Source organism: Neofelis nebulosa, chromosome 3 (assembly GCF_028018385.1).
Source record: "Neofelis nebulosa isolate mNeoNeb1 chromosome 3, mNeoNeb1.pri, whole genome shotgun sequence".
NCBI lineage: Eukaryota > Metazoa > Chordata > Mammalia > Carnivora > Felidae > Neofelis > Neofelis nebulosa.
This window is the reverse complement of record NC_080784.1, coordinates 203,228,488-203,245,081: the sequence shown is the minus strand read 5'-3', so window position 1 is coordinate 203,245,081 and position 16,594 is coordinate 203,228,488. Positions and strand designations below refer to the sequence as shown.

Below are 16,594 nucleotides of genomic sequence, written 5' to 3'. Positions count from 1 at the left end.
TCCTTCAGCCTTGTACGACGAGCATCCTTACCCCATTTCCCAGATGAATAGACTGAGGGACTGCCCAGAGCCCCACGGCTAGCAAGGGGCAGGGCCGGGACTGGACCCCACGTCTGCTTGACTCTAAAGCCAGAGATTCCCACCCAGGACCACCGTGGGGGCCACCGGGTCAGTGGGAAGAGGGCGGTGGGCCCACAGCCAGAAAGAGCCAGGCGTCTCCCGTTGTTCCGGGACCAGCGCCTTCCCTGCAGAAGCTCCCGGTCATTCACAAAGGAGTCAGCTTGTCTTCGTTTTCACCCCGGACATTCTTCTTCATCTTGAGAGGCTTTCGACTGCAGGCGACAGCATCCCGGGCGGAGAGCACAGCCTGGGCGAGGGTGCAAGCCACAAATAACTCGGGGAGGGGTCTGTCGCACGGTGGGCAGGCGAGGAGCACGGAGGCGGTGAGCTGGAGGGCTGAGCCGGGACACGGATCTGAAGGCCTCAGACCTTATTCCCCGGGCAAAGGGGGTCACTGTGGGGCCTTGAGACAGAGGGGGCCCTGGCCCTATCGCCCCTTTGGAAAGCATACGCTGGGGGCCACTCTGCAGGTGGATCGGCGGGGGGTTCTGTGCCTTCCCCGTTTGAATTACGAGCTGGTGCCTCTCCTCTCCAAGGGGTCACCACGCTCACCCCCACCGCAACCCCCTGGGGGGTCACACCTGGACTCACCGCCTTCCCCTGGGCTTCTCGGCCTCCTTATCCTCTGGCAGCTTCTGCCCCGCCCTCCTCATTCAGTGTGGTGATACAGAAAACCCAGGTAAAGAAACCTCAGGCCGGGACACGAAAGGGCATTCGCTTTCATTACAGAAAACCAACCAGGCCCCAGAAAGCCAGGCAGCTTATGCCTACAGCAATTCCAAGACTCCCTGGATGAATAATATATGAATAATCATATAACTTTGCATTTTTAAAATGCTTTAGTCCAAGGGCTTTGGGCTCTTTGAAAATCATGAATTCGATTCAGGGAACATTCCCTAAATACCTCCTCTCTAAGCTGGGCATAGGGTCATTCCAGAATCACGGGCATTCGAGAAGGATCCACGAGGTGCATGGGAGCCTTACTCAGAGGGGAACAATGGGGTTCGAGGAAAGGGCTATTGCACAAGCCTGGGCTGGGTTTGAGGAACACACAACAGAAGGTGTTGTCCTCCAGGGTCAAAAGCAGGAAACGGACTTCACAGCTGAGGGAGGGGCCCCCGGACAGGATCTGTGACCCAAAGAGGAGGGCACAGGCCCTTCCAGAACCAAGGCCAGGCAGGGAGGAGTGAAGGAGAAGTACCCTGGCCTCTCTCGGCCACCCTCCAGTCTCCTGCGGGCGCCTCCCACTGGCTGAGCCCGGCAGCAAGTCTGAGGCCAGCCTGGGGGAGCAGGTCCACAGAGGTCAGCCCTCCGGGGCCGGAGCAGGGTGGGGAAGGGCAGAGAAGGGGTCTGAGAGTGGCAAACGGGTCTGGTCTGCACACTCGGAAGATGCCCTTTCTTGGACGCTCGGAAGTTAAAGGATTGCACACGGTCCTTGGGACACCCCTTAGGACACGGATGGCATTCTTACCGTCCTTTTACGGCTGCATGAACTACAACTTAAAGAGTTTATGGGCTGAATTGTGTCCCCCCCCCCCAAATTCACATGTTCAAGCCCTCACCCTCAATATCGCAGAATGTGACTGTGTTTGCAGGTAGGGTCTTTCAAGAGGCGATTAAGTTAGGGGTGCCTGGGTGGCTCAGTCAGTTGAGCATCTGACTCTCAGTTTTGGCTCAGGTCATGAACTCACAGTTTGTGGGTTCGGGCCCTGCACGGGCTCTGCACCGACAGCCCAGAGTCTGCTTGGGATTCTCTCTGTCCCCCTCTCTGCCTCGCTCTCTCTCCCCCCGTCTCAAAACAAATAAACTTAAAAAAGAAAAAAGAGGTAGCCAAGTCAAAATGGGTCACCTCGTTGGAAAAAAAAAAAAATTTAAAAAAAAGGGGCGCCTGGGTGGCGCAGTCGGTTAAGCGTCCGACTTCAGCCAGGTCACGATCTCGCGGTCCGTGAGTTCGAGCCCCGCATCAGGCTCTGGGCTGACGGCTCGGAGCCTGGAGCCTGCTTCCGATTCTGTGTCTCCCTCTCTCTCTGCCCCTCCCCCGTTCATGCTCTGTCTCTCTCTGTCCCAAAAATAAATAAAAAACGTTGGAAAAAAAAAAAATGGGTCACCTGGATGAGCCCTGATCCAGTATGGCAGGTGTCCTTATAAGAGGAGATCAGGACATAAAGACACAGAGGGACGACCACGTGAAGGCACAGGGAGAAGACAGCCGTCTACAGGCCAAGGAGAGAGGCCTCCGGAGAAGCCACCTGCCCACGCCGTGGTCTTGAACTCCCAGCCTCCAGAACGTGAGAGAATAAACGTCTGCTCTTCAAGCCCCCGCCTGTGGTCCCAGGAGACGAACACAGGGCACCTGTAAGTGGTGACCGGGGGTTGTGGCCAAGGGTCCCTGCCTCCTGAACCTGCAAGTCTCCACCCCCGCCAGGGGGCCGAGGGACGGCAGGGCTGAGCTAGTGATGGCCCCAGCCCTGACCCATGAACGGTCATAAAGGGCACTGGGAGGGGTCTGCCCCCACCACATCCTATGCACTTCTTTCCGGCCAGACTCCAAGGCCTCTCTCCCACCAGGCATAAAAGGCCCTTGTTAGAAACGATGTCTAATCCCACTCATGACGCAATTAATGCTAAGCAGACGCCCCTGGTCTCACCAGGAGAGGGAGAGAGACAGCAGCTTCTGACCCCCCAGAGCAGAATTCTGGGAGACCGGGTGGCCCTGAACCCAGAGTCAGCCCTGAGGGTTCCTCTCTGAACCCACCGTGGCCCTTTTGTGGGGAACAGAGATCTCTTCTGGGCTTCGCCAACCAAAACAGGTGGCAGAGAGAATGACACGAGGGGTTTGGGTTGGGGGTATGGGTCCTCCCGTCCACCATGGCCTAAATCAGAAGTGCTGTGGCCCAAGACTTGAGTGCAAGGCTTCTTTTTCTCTTTTTCCTTTTCTATTGCACGTTCATTGGTTCCCTAGAGCAGCCGTGACAAGGTGCCACCAACTGAGGGCCGGAAACAACAGAACTCGACGGTCTGGCAGCTCCGGAGGCCGGCGGTTCCGGAACAAGGTGGCGGCAGGTTGCCTGCGTCTGCGGGTTGTGAGGGGGAACGTGTCCCAGGCCTCCCTCCCCCCGAGGCATGGGGTTTGCCGGCACCTCCGGAGACCTCTACCGTCACCTTCCTGGGGCGCGCCCCCTGCGCACGTCCAGCTCTGCGCCCAAACTTGCCCTTTCTGCAACCACACCAGTCGTGCAGGATCAGGCCCACCCCGACGACCCCAACGGCAAAGACCCTGTCTCCAAAGGAGGTCACGTGCCGAGGCCCTGGGGGTTAGGACTCCCAACGCACGAAGTGGCAGGGGCCACAACTGAGTCCAGACACGGTAGAATCCGCGTGCGCAAGAGTATGGGGAACAGAAGTGCCACCGCCAGCATCAAGAGGCAGAACAGGGCCGGCCCCCAGAGGCCCCTGTGCCCTCCCTGAGGACAGCGCCCCGAGGGCACCAGGATCCGGACCGTGAACTCACGGCGGCTGGCTGCACCGAGTGCTTCTGCACCCACCGCGCGTCCAAACCCGGAGCCCTTGGCCTGTCGTCCGAACGTCACAGAAGTGGACGCCGACCCCCCGAGTCTGGCTGCTTTCACTCAATGCCGCATTTACAAGGCTCACCCCTGTTGTCACGCATGGGTTCCCATCACAACAGACGGCCAGAGGGTCCCCTTGTGGGTTACATCCTTTCCCACTGTGTGGACACGGCACCACCCCCGCCCCGGCTGTCCCCACGTGGACCACCGCAGACAGGCCTCCAGGAACAGCGTGCGTGTCCCTCCCTGCCCACGGGGAGCAGGAGCATCCCAGCGGACCTGCTAAAGCAGGGGGGATGTGCATCTCTGACCTCCCTGGAGCACAGCGCACCGTTTTCCCCAGCGTTGACGCTGACTGAGAGCAAATTTCGGGGAGAACGGAAAAGGACGCCCAGAAGAACTCGCACTCCGGTTCTCAAGAGCATGGCTTCCAGCGTCCCCGGGAGGGCCGGACGTTTCTGGATGCCATCCCTGCGCCAGGCCCTCGTCGACTTCACTGACCATCATCCCCTGACCCCCCGACAGATGCTGTCCGGCTGCCGCACCTCACAGGGGAGAAGCTTCACTGGGAACCGGGGACGAGGTGACATACCCAAGGTCACACACTCGGAGAGACGCTTTCCAATCTCACGGCCTCGTTGAGGGCAAAGGCGCGGGGCAGCGCTGCACAGGCCGGCTCAGCACAGGCAAGAGATCACTTAATTCTCCCCGGCCCGCATCCCTCACTCTATTAGCTCCCGGACGTTAGGGAACCCGTGTTCTGACTCCGACAAGCTGTCTCGGCTGTGTTAGAACCTCGGGGCAATTTAAATGTGTTTTGTGTTTCATGACTTATAGATGAGGCCCCCAAGAAAGCCTGGTCAGACAGCGACAGCAAGCATGTTAATAGAGCAGCACTTACGTGCATTATTTCTGGTCCACTTAGCAAGTGGACCGCTCTTCCCCCTCCTGGAAACCTTTGTTTCGAGGCGCTCCTCTCTCTCGCCAGAGAAATCTCGGAAAGTCTGTTCCTGGGGGGAACACGGGCTTTGTCCCCCGCCCTCCTGGTCTTTGGTCGTGCGGCCATTTCAGAGCCGTCCAGAGCCGTGAGATGTGCCCAAAGTCAATCCGCAACAGAATCCTCCCGAGACGCGTCTTCGGCTGGAGCCCTTGGCGCCCCACGTCTGTCCCTGTCCCTGTGGGCCTCCCCCTCTCGGTGACCAAAGTTCTGGCAGCTTCCAACCCAGAATGAGTGACCCACGGCCAGCACGGTTGGGGTCCCTGAGCCCATTCACAGTGAGAGGACACTCGGGGCCGCCCCAGGGGACAGGAGGCGGGGCCTGGCTCCCCTTACACCTGTTGAGAGAAGTGAGGGTCAGGCCAAGTGGCCCCAGGCGCAGTTAACAGCAGGACCAGCGCTGGGGCCCCGCCTTGCCCTCCGTCTCTCATCTCCCTGCTCTGGCCACAGAACCAAGGAGGACATCCCAGTTTCCAGTTTGCATAAGGGGTCGGTGCGATGGAGACGAAATTCAACGAAACAGTGAGGTTAATCACAATAGCAACTGTCCGTGATGGTTCACTTGCGCCCCCTCAAAAATTGTAGGTTGAAGTCCTAACCCCAGGACCTCAGGACACGACCTGATTTGGAGACAGCCGTGGCAGGAGTAATCAATAAACTGAGGTCACCCTGCAGCAGGGGGGCAGCAACCCAGCACGACTGGTGTCCTTACAGAAAGGGGACAGTTAGATGCAGGCAGGGAGAACGGCAGGTGCAGACGGAGGCAGAGACGGGGGTGATGCTTCCCCAAGGAGCGCCGGGGACACGGGTGAGGCCCGGGACGGGTTCTCCCTCAGGGCCCCCGAAGGAACCAGCGCTGTCCACACCTGGATTCTGAGCTTCGGGGCCCAGAACCGCGAGAGAATACCTCCCGAGTGTGTGCGTGCCGTTATGGCATCCCCCGGGAACCAACGCTCCGCCCCCTGCTCGGCAGGTACGTGCGACAGCTTTAGGTCGGGGCGCAAATGTGGGCCACCACCAGCCGGCTACGTGGGACCGTCTGCCACCTCTCTGAGCTTCAGAAGCTTTGTGAGTTATGGCTGCCTTTGACAACAAATACATCTCAACTCAAAATGACTCACACCGTAAAGAAAAGGTACTGTCCTCACCGAGTAAGAGGTCTAGGGGTGTGGTCACTCGAGGGTCACTCCGGAGAGAGGTCGCTGGGACCCTGAGCAGTGCACCCAGCTACCCCCTGCGCAGATCCCAGCCCGCAGGGTAATAAATAACAAATGGGCCGTGAGAGAACACGTGGGTGGTGTTTCAAGCCGCTCCGTGTGTGGGGATCTGTTCTGCAGCGACAGGAAACTAACACAGCGAGGATCAAGGTGAAAATGAAATCCACCCACCGGCCCCTCCGCGCGGCTCAGTCCAGCCGGATGAACTGGATGAGCGAGCTGGGTCCTCACGCACCGACAGGGGCAAGTGTCAAACAGCAGCCCGTGTAGCGAGCTGAGCAAGTTGCTAGAGGAATAAACTACGCAGCCGTCTGTGCAGACGCGGGACAGTGTAGCGTACGTACAGAGCCTCGTGGGAAGGACAGCCTTCAACATGGGGACGGCAATGGGGCACCTGGGTGGCTCAGTCGGTTAAGAGTCGGACTTCGGCTCAGGTCGTGATCTCGCGGTTTGTGGGTTCGAGCCCCGCGTCGGGCTCTGTGCTGACAGCTCGGAGCCTGGAGCCTGCTTGGGATTCTGTGTCTCCCCCTGTCTCTGTCCCTGTCCCACTCATGATCTGTCTCTCAAAAATAAATAAACATTAAAAAAAAATTTTTTTTTAAAAACATGGGGACAGCAGTTACTTGTGGGGCGGGGGGAGGGGGATGGGCAGTGCCCGTTCTGCATCAGCAACATCAAGTCTCCCGTTTGTTTTTGGAAAGAAAGAAACCTACAATCGTAACCAGTGTCAATGGTGGGTACGCGGGTGCTTTTTAGTCACTTTCTGAATTTTTCTGCATGTTTTAAATATTTTTAAAAACTTCTGGCTCAATCAGTTGGAACATCCAACTCTTGGTTTTTGCTCAAGTCGCACACCGTGCTTCACGCTGAGCATGAAGCCTGTTTCACAGTCTCTCTCTCTCTCTCTCTCTCTCTCTCTCTCTGTGTACACATGCACTCTCTCTCAAAAAAAGATACCTAAAAATTTAAAATTTAAAAAAATAAAAACTTCTTAATTGGTTCTAATACGTAGGCCTGACGTTTAAAATCCAAGGATTTGACACAACTTGGAGAAAGCCGCCATCCGGGGGGTCCAGCGCCAGGCTCCCTCCCTCCTGCCACCCCACTCATGCGACCCCCCCTCCCCCACCGAGCCCTAGATTCCCCAAGGGCAGCATGCTGTGCAGTCCGAGGCCCCGAGGACACACGATGCTGCCTGGCGGGGTCTGGTGAGGTTTACGAGGCACCATCCACGGCACAGCCGGTTATGACCCGTGACCGGGGCCGGTTGTTCCAACGGGTAAAGGTGTCTGACCCACCTCATCAAGGCAGTCAAGGGGCAAGACCAAGGTTGGAGGCCCCGCCTCAGCCCTAGCTCCCCCAGAGGGGGTGGGGTTCCATATTTGAGCCCCGCCCTGAGCCCTCTTTCCATGTGTCTCTTTACCCTCACCCCCCTCGTCCCACCAGGATGGCCACTGCCTGGCCTCTGCCTCTGAAACACCTCCAATCCTCTGGCCCCACTCCCCGCCTCCCCCACCTGTCTGGCTATGCCTGAATCAGCTCAGGCGCCGTCTCCTCCAGGAAGCCCACTTGTGGGACTCTGCCCCCTCTCCCCACCCAGAGCAGAGCCTACACACTGCCCACCTACAGGAGACGAGCATGGAGTGAACAGCTCTTGGCGTGACCCAGGTGTGTGTCTGTCCCCCCCACTAGCCTGTGAGCTCCCTGAGGCCCACAGCTCTGTCCTATTCATCACACAGGAGGCTCAGTGCAAAGGAGGCCTGCAGGCAATAATGAACCAGTGAACAAACGAATGAGTGAAGTGACTGGTCCGAGGTCACACCTGCTCTACGTCGAGCAGCGTCCTGATGGTCTAAGTTCAAGGGTCCGGCCTGGTGTGAACAGCAGGCACAACAGACAGAGTGGGGAGGCCGCCAGCCATGAGCCATGCAGAACTGAAAATAAGCTGGCCTCTGAGATGCCCCTTCCAGAAGGAAACGGAGCTCTGGCCCCAGTTCCCCGGGCATGCCCACGGGGAGGACGTCTCCAGAGACGCCCAGGGCCTGGCCACTCTGCCCAGGGCTCCTCACAGCCTCTGACCCCAGGGGCCTCACCTGGACTCAGGACTGAGGGTCATTTTTCCAGATCCTCAACTGGACTTTTTTTTTTAATTTTTTAAAATTTTTAAATTTTTAAAAATTGAATCTAGAAGGAATGCATGCTTGTTAAAAAAAAAAAAAAAAAAAAAGGACCCTGACAGTCCAGAGGCAGATAAAGAGATACATAAAGGAAACACATAAGGGCTCCCCCCGCACCCCCCGTCCAGACCAGCATCACGAACAGGGCGTTGATCCTTCCAGACACCTGCCCTCCCCGACACACGTGCATTTGTTTATTTTACAATGGCTCGCTTTAAACATTCACATCCTGTGTCGCCTGGACCCGGTGAAGCCTTGTGCGCCTCGTCTAGAGGTAGGTTCTCACGATGTGGTTAAATAAGCATCATCCACTGCACAGAATCAAGAGACAGTGTAAGACTCAGGGAAGGAAATGTAATCCTATGGCATTAAAACTACCACTCAGAGAGACTCTTCTTTGGGTCGATGAAACAGAATTGTCTTTTCTTCCTTCATTCAACGAGTATTTGCTGGGGCCCGGGACGGAGCGGGCGCCGGCCTCACCGACAGGAACAGCGGTGAGAGACAGCGCGGTAAGTCCCGCCCTCTTGAGCTTACCGTCAAGTGGAGGGAGGGGGACACTAAACACAGAAATAAATAAAGCTCCAGAGTGTGTCAGACTCCTCGTCCCAAGGGAGCAGCAGAGAGCAAGGCGGGGCCAGGGCAGGGGTGAGGGTGTGCCCACAGCTCCAGCGTCCTGGCCCGTCTCCTGCCCCTGCCTCCCCGCTCGCCCCGCCTGTGCCCGGGCCCTGCGCTTTCAGATGTGGAGAACACATCACACACTGCAACCTGGGCTCTGCCACCCGAATGGCCAGCAAGGGGCTGGGCGGGGAGAGCCGGACCTGTGAGTGAGTCAGCTCCCCGGGCGTGGGCCTTGACCGGTGAGAAGCAGGAGGGGAGAGCCGAGCGGACACATGCCACCCACCCCCATGCTCGCACCCGCGGACCCCTGCAACGCGGCCCCAGAGGACCAGAGCTCAAGCAAGGTGCCCTCTTAAACGCTCCATGAGGCACTAGCCTCACTAAGCAAGGGCACTTGACAAAAACCCCAAAGAGGTAAGGGAAGAAGCCATGTGGATATTTGGGGAAGGAGCATTCTAGGCGGAGGAAACAGCAAAGGCCCTGAGGCAGGAGTGTGTCTGGTGGTTTCTCAGAACTGGGAGGAGGCCAGTGTGGCAGGAGCAGGTAAGCTAAGAGAGGAGAACCAGCCATCAAGTAAGTTGGGAGGAGGGAGGAGGAGGGGGAGGGGCAGACATTCACGCTCATACGCGCAGAGTTCGAGTGCCCATCACGCAGGCCAGTGGGGGGCCGCACAAGCAGTGGGACACGTGAGGCTGGGGCCAAGGGGGGGCGATCCGGGACAGGGACTGCCAGGGGGGCACCCGTGCTCATAGAAAGCACTGGATGAGATCTCAAGGCCACATGCACCGAGTAATAAGGGGAGAGTCCGGGAACTGCTTCCGGGGCACATGAGAGTCCTCGAGTTGGGAGAGGAGGAGGAGAGACCCAGGGCGGTCAGCAAGGCAGGGGGCAGGCGGGAACGCGGGTGGGCGGGGAAACAAGAGAACACTCTTTCAAAGGACAAAGTCAAAGGCAGCACATTCACGGAGCAAGGTGCGGATCAGGACTGACCGTGGTACTCGGTACTTAGCGCGGAGGCCATGGCTGAACCCGAGGCACCAGTTTCCCCGGGGGGCAGCGGGGGGAGCACCTGACTGCAGGGTAGGGTGGTGGCCAGAGGGGAGGAGCAGAGCACAGGCCTCGAAAGGGGCTGGTGTTGCAGGCTGGGGCCAGGAGAGTTTTCTGTGAGGATGGCAGGAATAAACCACCTGTGCTCCTGTGCTAGCGGAAGGATCCAGAAGGGAGGGCGGGCACCAGCGCAGAGAGAAGAGAGAGTTCATCCTCATAACAACAGGAAAGGAGGGGTGACGAGGACAGACGCTGGTGAGTGCGCACAGGTGGCAGCCAAAGAATGAGGGGGAGCTCTTCTGTTCTTACTTCCCAACGAAATAACAGGCAAGGCCACCCCCGGAGACTGAGCCGGGGGAATGTTAGCCAAACAGGTGCATGGATGTTCAGACAAGTGGAGAGATGGACGGCTGAGTGGGTGGGCGGGTGGGTGGAAGGAGAGACACTACAATGGATGGGTATTTGTGGGACAGATGTATACGTGGACAGATAGATGGCTGCGTGATGTCATAATGGATGGATGTGGTTGGACGGGTGGGTGGTTGAATGGACAGGTGTTCTTAACTTGCGGGTACCCAAGAAAGGTCATTCATCACCCTCATTGCTCTCAATAGAGACCTCAAAGTCGGGTCATTATTTTCGAAAAGAAAGGATTGGACTAGGATATCTGGTCGCTCTCGGGGACGGACCCGGAGGCAGCTGGTCCAGAGCCCGAGTTAGTTGAGCACGAACCTGTGCAGGGTGGTGAGTGAGGCACTTGACATAGGATCGTCCCAACGTCCCTGTGACTGGGATGACCGACCTTCACTGTCCAGACCAAACAGGGACACTGTTGAGATGAAAGCCAGAAGCATCGGTAATAAGCCATGAGCACAGGCGTCCAACAGGCGTCCTATGCTGTAATGTCTGTTATGCCCATTTAAAGATGGGGGACCTAGGGCGCCTGGGGGGCTCAGTTGAGCGTCTGACTTCGGCTCAGGTCACGATCTCGAGGTTCGTGAGTTCGAGTCCCGCGTTGAGCTCCGTGCTGACAGCCTCTGTCCCCCCTTCTCTCTGCCTCCCCCCCACCCTTATGTACACATTCTGTCTCTCTCTCTCAAAAGTAATAAACACTGCTAAACGAAATTAGTCAGAGAAAGGCAAATATCATATGACTTCACTCATGAGGACTTTAAGAGACAAAACAGATGAACATAAGGGAAGGGAAACAAAAATAATATAAAAACAGGGAGGGGGACAACACATAAGAGACTCTTAAATATGGAGAACAAACAGAGGGTTACCAGAGGGGTTGTGGGGGGGGGGGAGCTGGGCTAAATCGGGAAGGGACACTAAGGAATCTACTCCTGAAATCATTGTTGCACGATATGCTAACTTGGATGTAAATTAAAAACAAAACAAGACAAAAACAAATAATTTTTAAAAAGGGAAAAGGAAAAAAAAGTAATAAACATTAAAATAAATAAATACAAGGGACCTGAAACAGAGAAGTTCAGTGACACTGGGGTCACCTTCCTTCCCGTCATCCCCAGCCACTAAATGTCCCACATGAGTGGGCAACACCCTTGCCAGGGCCACCCTCACCACCGACCTCAGACACCCCTGCCCATTTGGGGGGCTCACCCATGACCCTCCACTGCAGACTAAGGCTGGCAGTGACCCTCTGTGGCCCCGAGACCCTGGCCAGAGTGCACCCGCACTTCCGTGTGGGACAGGCCCGTCCACGCTGTCCCCCTTCCGTTCTCAGCTCACACTCTGGCGTCTGTCCTGCGGTGGGGGGGCGGGAGGGGTGCAGAGCCAACAGGGGTCCCCCCACGGCCCCCAGGCCCGCACTCGGGGAGCAGCTGGGAGGGAAACTGAGCACAGACATCTCTTCTGCAACACCGGGTCCTACTTTTTCCCTGCTCTGAAGTTCAAAAATTGATCACGAAGTAAATACCGACGAAACTACAATCCAGGTCAAAAAACAGGGCGCTCCCAAGGCCTGCGGAAGCGCCCCTCCCAGCACAACCCCTACCAGAGGTCACACACTGTCCTGACTTGTGTGTGAAACAGGTCCTTCCTCTCCTTTATAAAGCCACCAGTAAGCTGCATCCCTAAACAGCGCGCTTTTCCTCAACAGCGTGATTGCAATGTAATTGACGCACAACAAAAATGTTTATTTAAGGTATAAAATCTGCTAAGCTCTGACCCTATCTACGTGCCTCTCCCTCCTCCCCATCCCGTTCTCTCTGGAAACCACTGCTCTGCTTTCTACAGGGGGTTCCCACCGGGCCACCGTCCCTCTCCAGGCCCCCCCCAGCACGGCTCTCTTGCACCCCAGACCCCCGCCCTCTCTGGACAGCCGCCCTGCCTGCTGCTGACCACTGACTGTACTCCGGCGGGTGGCCGCCTGCCCAAGGACTCCAGACTGGCTCCCGTCTGGGAAACCCAGCGAGCTTCTCCGCCGTCTGGCGGGCTGAACCACACCTTCTCCAGTACGCTCTGAACCCTGCCTAGGGAGGCCCCCTCCGAGTTCTTTCGTCCTTTTCTCTCTCTATATGGTGCCTAGAGTACCATATAGAGTCCTTGGACATTACAGTCACAAACCAGAGTTCAAAGGTCCTTCACTTTTTTTTTTTGAACATTTATTTATTTCTGAGAGACAGAGAGAAGCAGAGCATGAGCAGGGGAGGGGAGGGGGAGAGAGAGAGGGAGACACAGAATCGGAAACAGGCTCCGGGCTCCGAGCCGTCAGCCCAGAGCCCCGCCCGACGCGGGGCTCGAACTCACGCAAGATCACGCGAGATCGTGACGTGAGCCGCAGTCGGCAGCTTAACCGACTGCGCCACCCAGGCGCCCCTTAAGTTTTTTTTTTTTAAATGTTTATTTATTTATTTTTTTTTTTTTTAATTTTTTTTTTCAACGTTTTTTATTTATTTTTGGGACAGAGAGAGACAGAGCACGAACGGGGAAGGGGCAGAGAGAGAGGGAGACACAGAATCGGAAACAGGCTCCAGGCTCTGAGCCATCAACCCAGAGCCTGACACGGGGCTCGAACTCACGGACCGCGAGATCGTGACCTGGTTGAAGTCGGACGCTTAACCGACTGCGCCACCCAGGCGCCCCAAATGTTTATTTATTTTTGAGGCAGAGAGAGACAGAGCATGAACGGGGGAGGGGCAGAGAGAGAGGGAGACACAGAATCGGAAACAGGCTCCGGGCTCCGAGCCATCAGCCCAGAGCCCGACGCGGGGCTCGAACTCACGAACTGTGAGACCGTGACCTGAGCTGACGTCGGACGCTCAACGGACTGAGCCACCCGGGCGCCCCAGTGGTCCTTCACTTTAAACTTCCTGTTTGACCCACTGCATTTTCTCCCGCCAGGACCCAGGCTGCTACGGGGACTCTGGTTGAAACTGAAAGGACATCCTTGGTGTAGAAGTCCATGCTGGCATGTCCTTCTTCCCGCTGGGTGAGATGTTGTTCGCTATCTCCTGGCTTCTGTAGTTTCTGTTGAGAAGCCAGCTGACGTCCTAGTGGCTGTTCCCTTGAAGGCCAACCGAGCGTTACTCCGGGTTGCTTTGAAGACTTCCCCGTATGTTTCGGATGTGGCAGTTTCGCCGCAGGGTGGAGAGACGTGGGTTCGCTTTATCTGCCCCGCTTGGGTTCACCCAGATTCCTGAATCGATGGCTTCCTGTCTTTGCTGTGGCCTGAACTGTGTCCCTTCCCCCAACGCCATCCCCCCAAAAATGCCTATGTCGAAGCTCCTACTCTCGGGACTTCTGGATGTGACTATTTGGAGGTAGTGTCTTTAAAAAGGTGATTAGGGGGGCGCCTGGCTGGCTCAGTCGGCTAAGGGTCCGACTTCAGTTCAGGTCATGACCTTGCAGTCTGTGAGTTAGAGCCCCGAGTCGGGCTCTATGCTGACAGCTCGGAGCCTGGAGTCTGCTTCAGATTCTGTGTCTCCCTCTCTCTCTGCCCTTCCCCGTTCACACTGTGTCTCTGTCTCTCAAAAATAAATTTAAATATTTAAAAATTGTTTTTAAAAAAAAAGGTGATTAGGGACACTGGGGTGGCTTAGTCAGTTAAGGGTCCGACTTCAGCTCAAGTCATGATCTCACAGTTTGTGAGTTCGAGCCCCACGTCGGGCTCTGGGCCGACGGCTCAGAGCCCGGAGCCTGCTTCGGATTCTGTGTCTCCCTCTCTCTCTGCCCCTCCCCCGTTCATGCTCTGTCTCTCTCTGCCTCAAAAATAAATAAACATTAAAAAAAAAAAAAACCTTAAGGGGCGCCTGGGTGGCGCAGTCGGTTAAGCTGCCGACTGTGGCTCACGTCACGATCTCGCGTGATCTCGCGTGAGTTCGAGCCCCGCGTCGGGCGGGGCTCTGGGCTGACGGCTCGGAGCCTGGAGCCTGCTTCGGATTCTGTGTCTCCCTCTCTCTCTGCCCCTCCCCCGCTCCACTTTTTGTCTCTCTCTTTCTCAAAAATAAACATTATGAAAACACTTTTTAATAAATAAATACAAGTTAAAAAGTAAATAAAAAACTGATTAAATTAAGGCTTCTGGCTGAGCCCTAATCCAATCCGATGTCCTTCTGAGAGGAAAAAATGGACGCACAGAGAGACACCAGGGATGTGTGTGGGCAGGGGACGGCCACGTGAGAACATGGCGAGAAGCCCACCTCCGTGAGCCAAAGAGGGAGGCCTTGGGAGAAACCACCCACCCACACCTTTGGCTTCCAGGACCACGATAAAGTAGATTTCTGTTCTTTACGCTGCAGGCTGTGGGACTGTGTTACGATGAACCCAACACCTCAGATCCCTGTCACCCCAGATCTCAGCTGTCACCCCAGATCCCAGCCATCACCCCAGATCCCAGGAGTCACCCCAGATCCCAGCCCCAACCTCTTCAACATTGCTTCTGGCCCATTTTCCTTCCTCATGTTCCAGAACTCCAATCTCACGTACAAAAGATGTCAGACTGTACCTCACCTTCTACGTTCGTTACTCCCTTCCGGGGGCTCTCTGTCCTTTGACCCTGCACTTGGTTCTGGGCTTCTTAACTTTGACCCTTCTCCCCAGTCACCGGTTCTCCCTTCCGCCGCGTCGAACCTGCCGACAAACCTCCGCCTCTTGTGCTTCCGAGGCCCCGAGCTTCCGCTCGGCTGCTTTTTATACTTCCCAGTTCTCCGTGGAATCCCTCCATCCTGTCTTCTAATCTCTCTGGACACAGGAAACGGCCGCTTCACAGTTCTCGTGTGCTGACCACCGTCCGGACCTCCCGCGGGTCTGTTTCTATAGCCCGTTGTTCCCGTAGAGCCTTGTCTCCCTACGTGCCCAGTGATCTGTTCTCATGTACAAACCCCGGATTTGTGAAACGGAAGTTTGGGATGACGCGACCCCTGTCCAGGGAGGACTCCCATTCCTGTCTGCCGCGTCTCTGGGGCACGAGTCGCCCCGACGGTGTCACTGCAATTTCAGAGGTCAAGGTCACGTGAAGCTTAAGCACAGTATCCACGAGGGTCCGTCTGCTTCTGGTTCACCCTCGCTAACAAGGTGCAGCCGCTGCAGTCCTAACTCAAGGCAGGACAGGTTCCCTGGGTGCGTCCCTGGATTCGTTCCCTGTGGCCGCTGTCATGACTCACTACCAACTTGGTGGCTGACAAAAACACAGATTTATTTTCAGACGGTCCTAGAGGCCGGAAGTCTGAAGCTGGTTTTACTGGGATAAAATCCCAGCAGGGCTGCTCTCCTCTAGAGGCGCTAGGGGAGAACCCGTTTCCCGGCCTTTTCCAGCTTCTAGAAGCGGCCGCGTTCCTTGGCTTGCGGCTCCTTCCGTCTCCAAATCCGGGAGCCCGGCATCATACGTCAGCGGTCACACGGCCTTCATCTTCTGTGTCAAATGTCCCTCCACTCCCTCTGTGCTTACATTTAGGGCCAACTGGATAATCCAGGATAATCTTCCCATCTTAAGATCCTTAATCGTATCTGCCAAATCCCCATGCGAGGAAGGATATAACACAGGATTAGCACCCGATACCCTTGGGGCCATGGTTCCGCTGACCGGAGCCTTGGACCCCGGTTCTTGTCCCCTGGCCATATGAACCCGTCAAGGCACTGCTCGGCATCTCAGAAAGCACGCTCCGAGACAACCGTGGCCCCAAGGGCTGCGTTCTGGTGCCCAAGCCTCTCTCTGCCCCCTTCCCTGCCCCAAGATCTTGCCCAGGATCCCCCGATGGCCTCGTTACTTCTCTAAAGCCTACAAGCATCATCATCACTATTGCATTTCCCCGTGGTGCTGGTGGGAAGCTTAGTTCCACAGCCTGGGGAACAGAGGCTCATCATGCTCTCTCTGTGACGGACAGACAGTGGGCAGGGGTCAGGCCCCAAGTCGGATCCTCCCGAGGGCTGGGGGTCAGGTTCTCTGAGTGCCAATGTCGAGAGCAGACTCCCGTAGGTCCCCTGACCTTTAAGATTATCGACTCCGGGAGCGCCCGGGTGGCCCTACTCTGTGCCCAGAGCACGCACAGTGAGGCCTGAGTGCGGTGGCCCGGAGAGTGCGGAAGCCAGGCTGCCTCGCTTCAGATCCTGCCCTCCCTGCTTGGGTTCTTCGCCTTTTAAAATGCTTTCGCTGGTCCAGGTGAGTCAGAAGTGGGTCCTAGAACTTGGAAACAAGACCAACTCCATCCACCTCTGAGACAGAACTGTTTCTTCCACAAGTTTCCAGAGAGCTGCTCACACAAGCCCCCTCCGTCCCCAAGTAAGGAGGACACCTGCCCCGGGACAGAGACAAGGTGGGGCCGCCTTGGGTGGCCTGGGAGTCCCGGAAGCCTCCGCACCCAATCCAGGAGCCCCGGCGTGGCT

General features: G+C 56.6%; 1 long non-coding RNA gene across 1 annotated transcript in view; it reads right to left on the bottom strand.

Annotated features, from left to right (window-relative positions):
* LOC131507880 (uncharacterized) overlaps positions 1 to 16,594 on the bottom strand; it is a 39,930-nt gene that overhangs the window by 2,250 nt on the left and 21,086 nt on the right. The window contains exon 4 of the long non-coding RNA XR_009259771.1: positions 2,370 to 2,473. This is a non-coding gene — a long non-coding RNA (uncharacterized LOC131507880). The remainder of the gene's footprint in view (positions 1 to 2,369; positions 2,474 to 16,594) is intronic.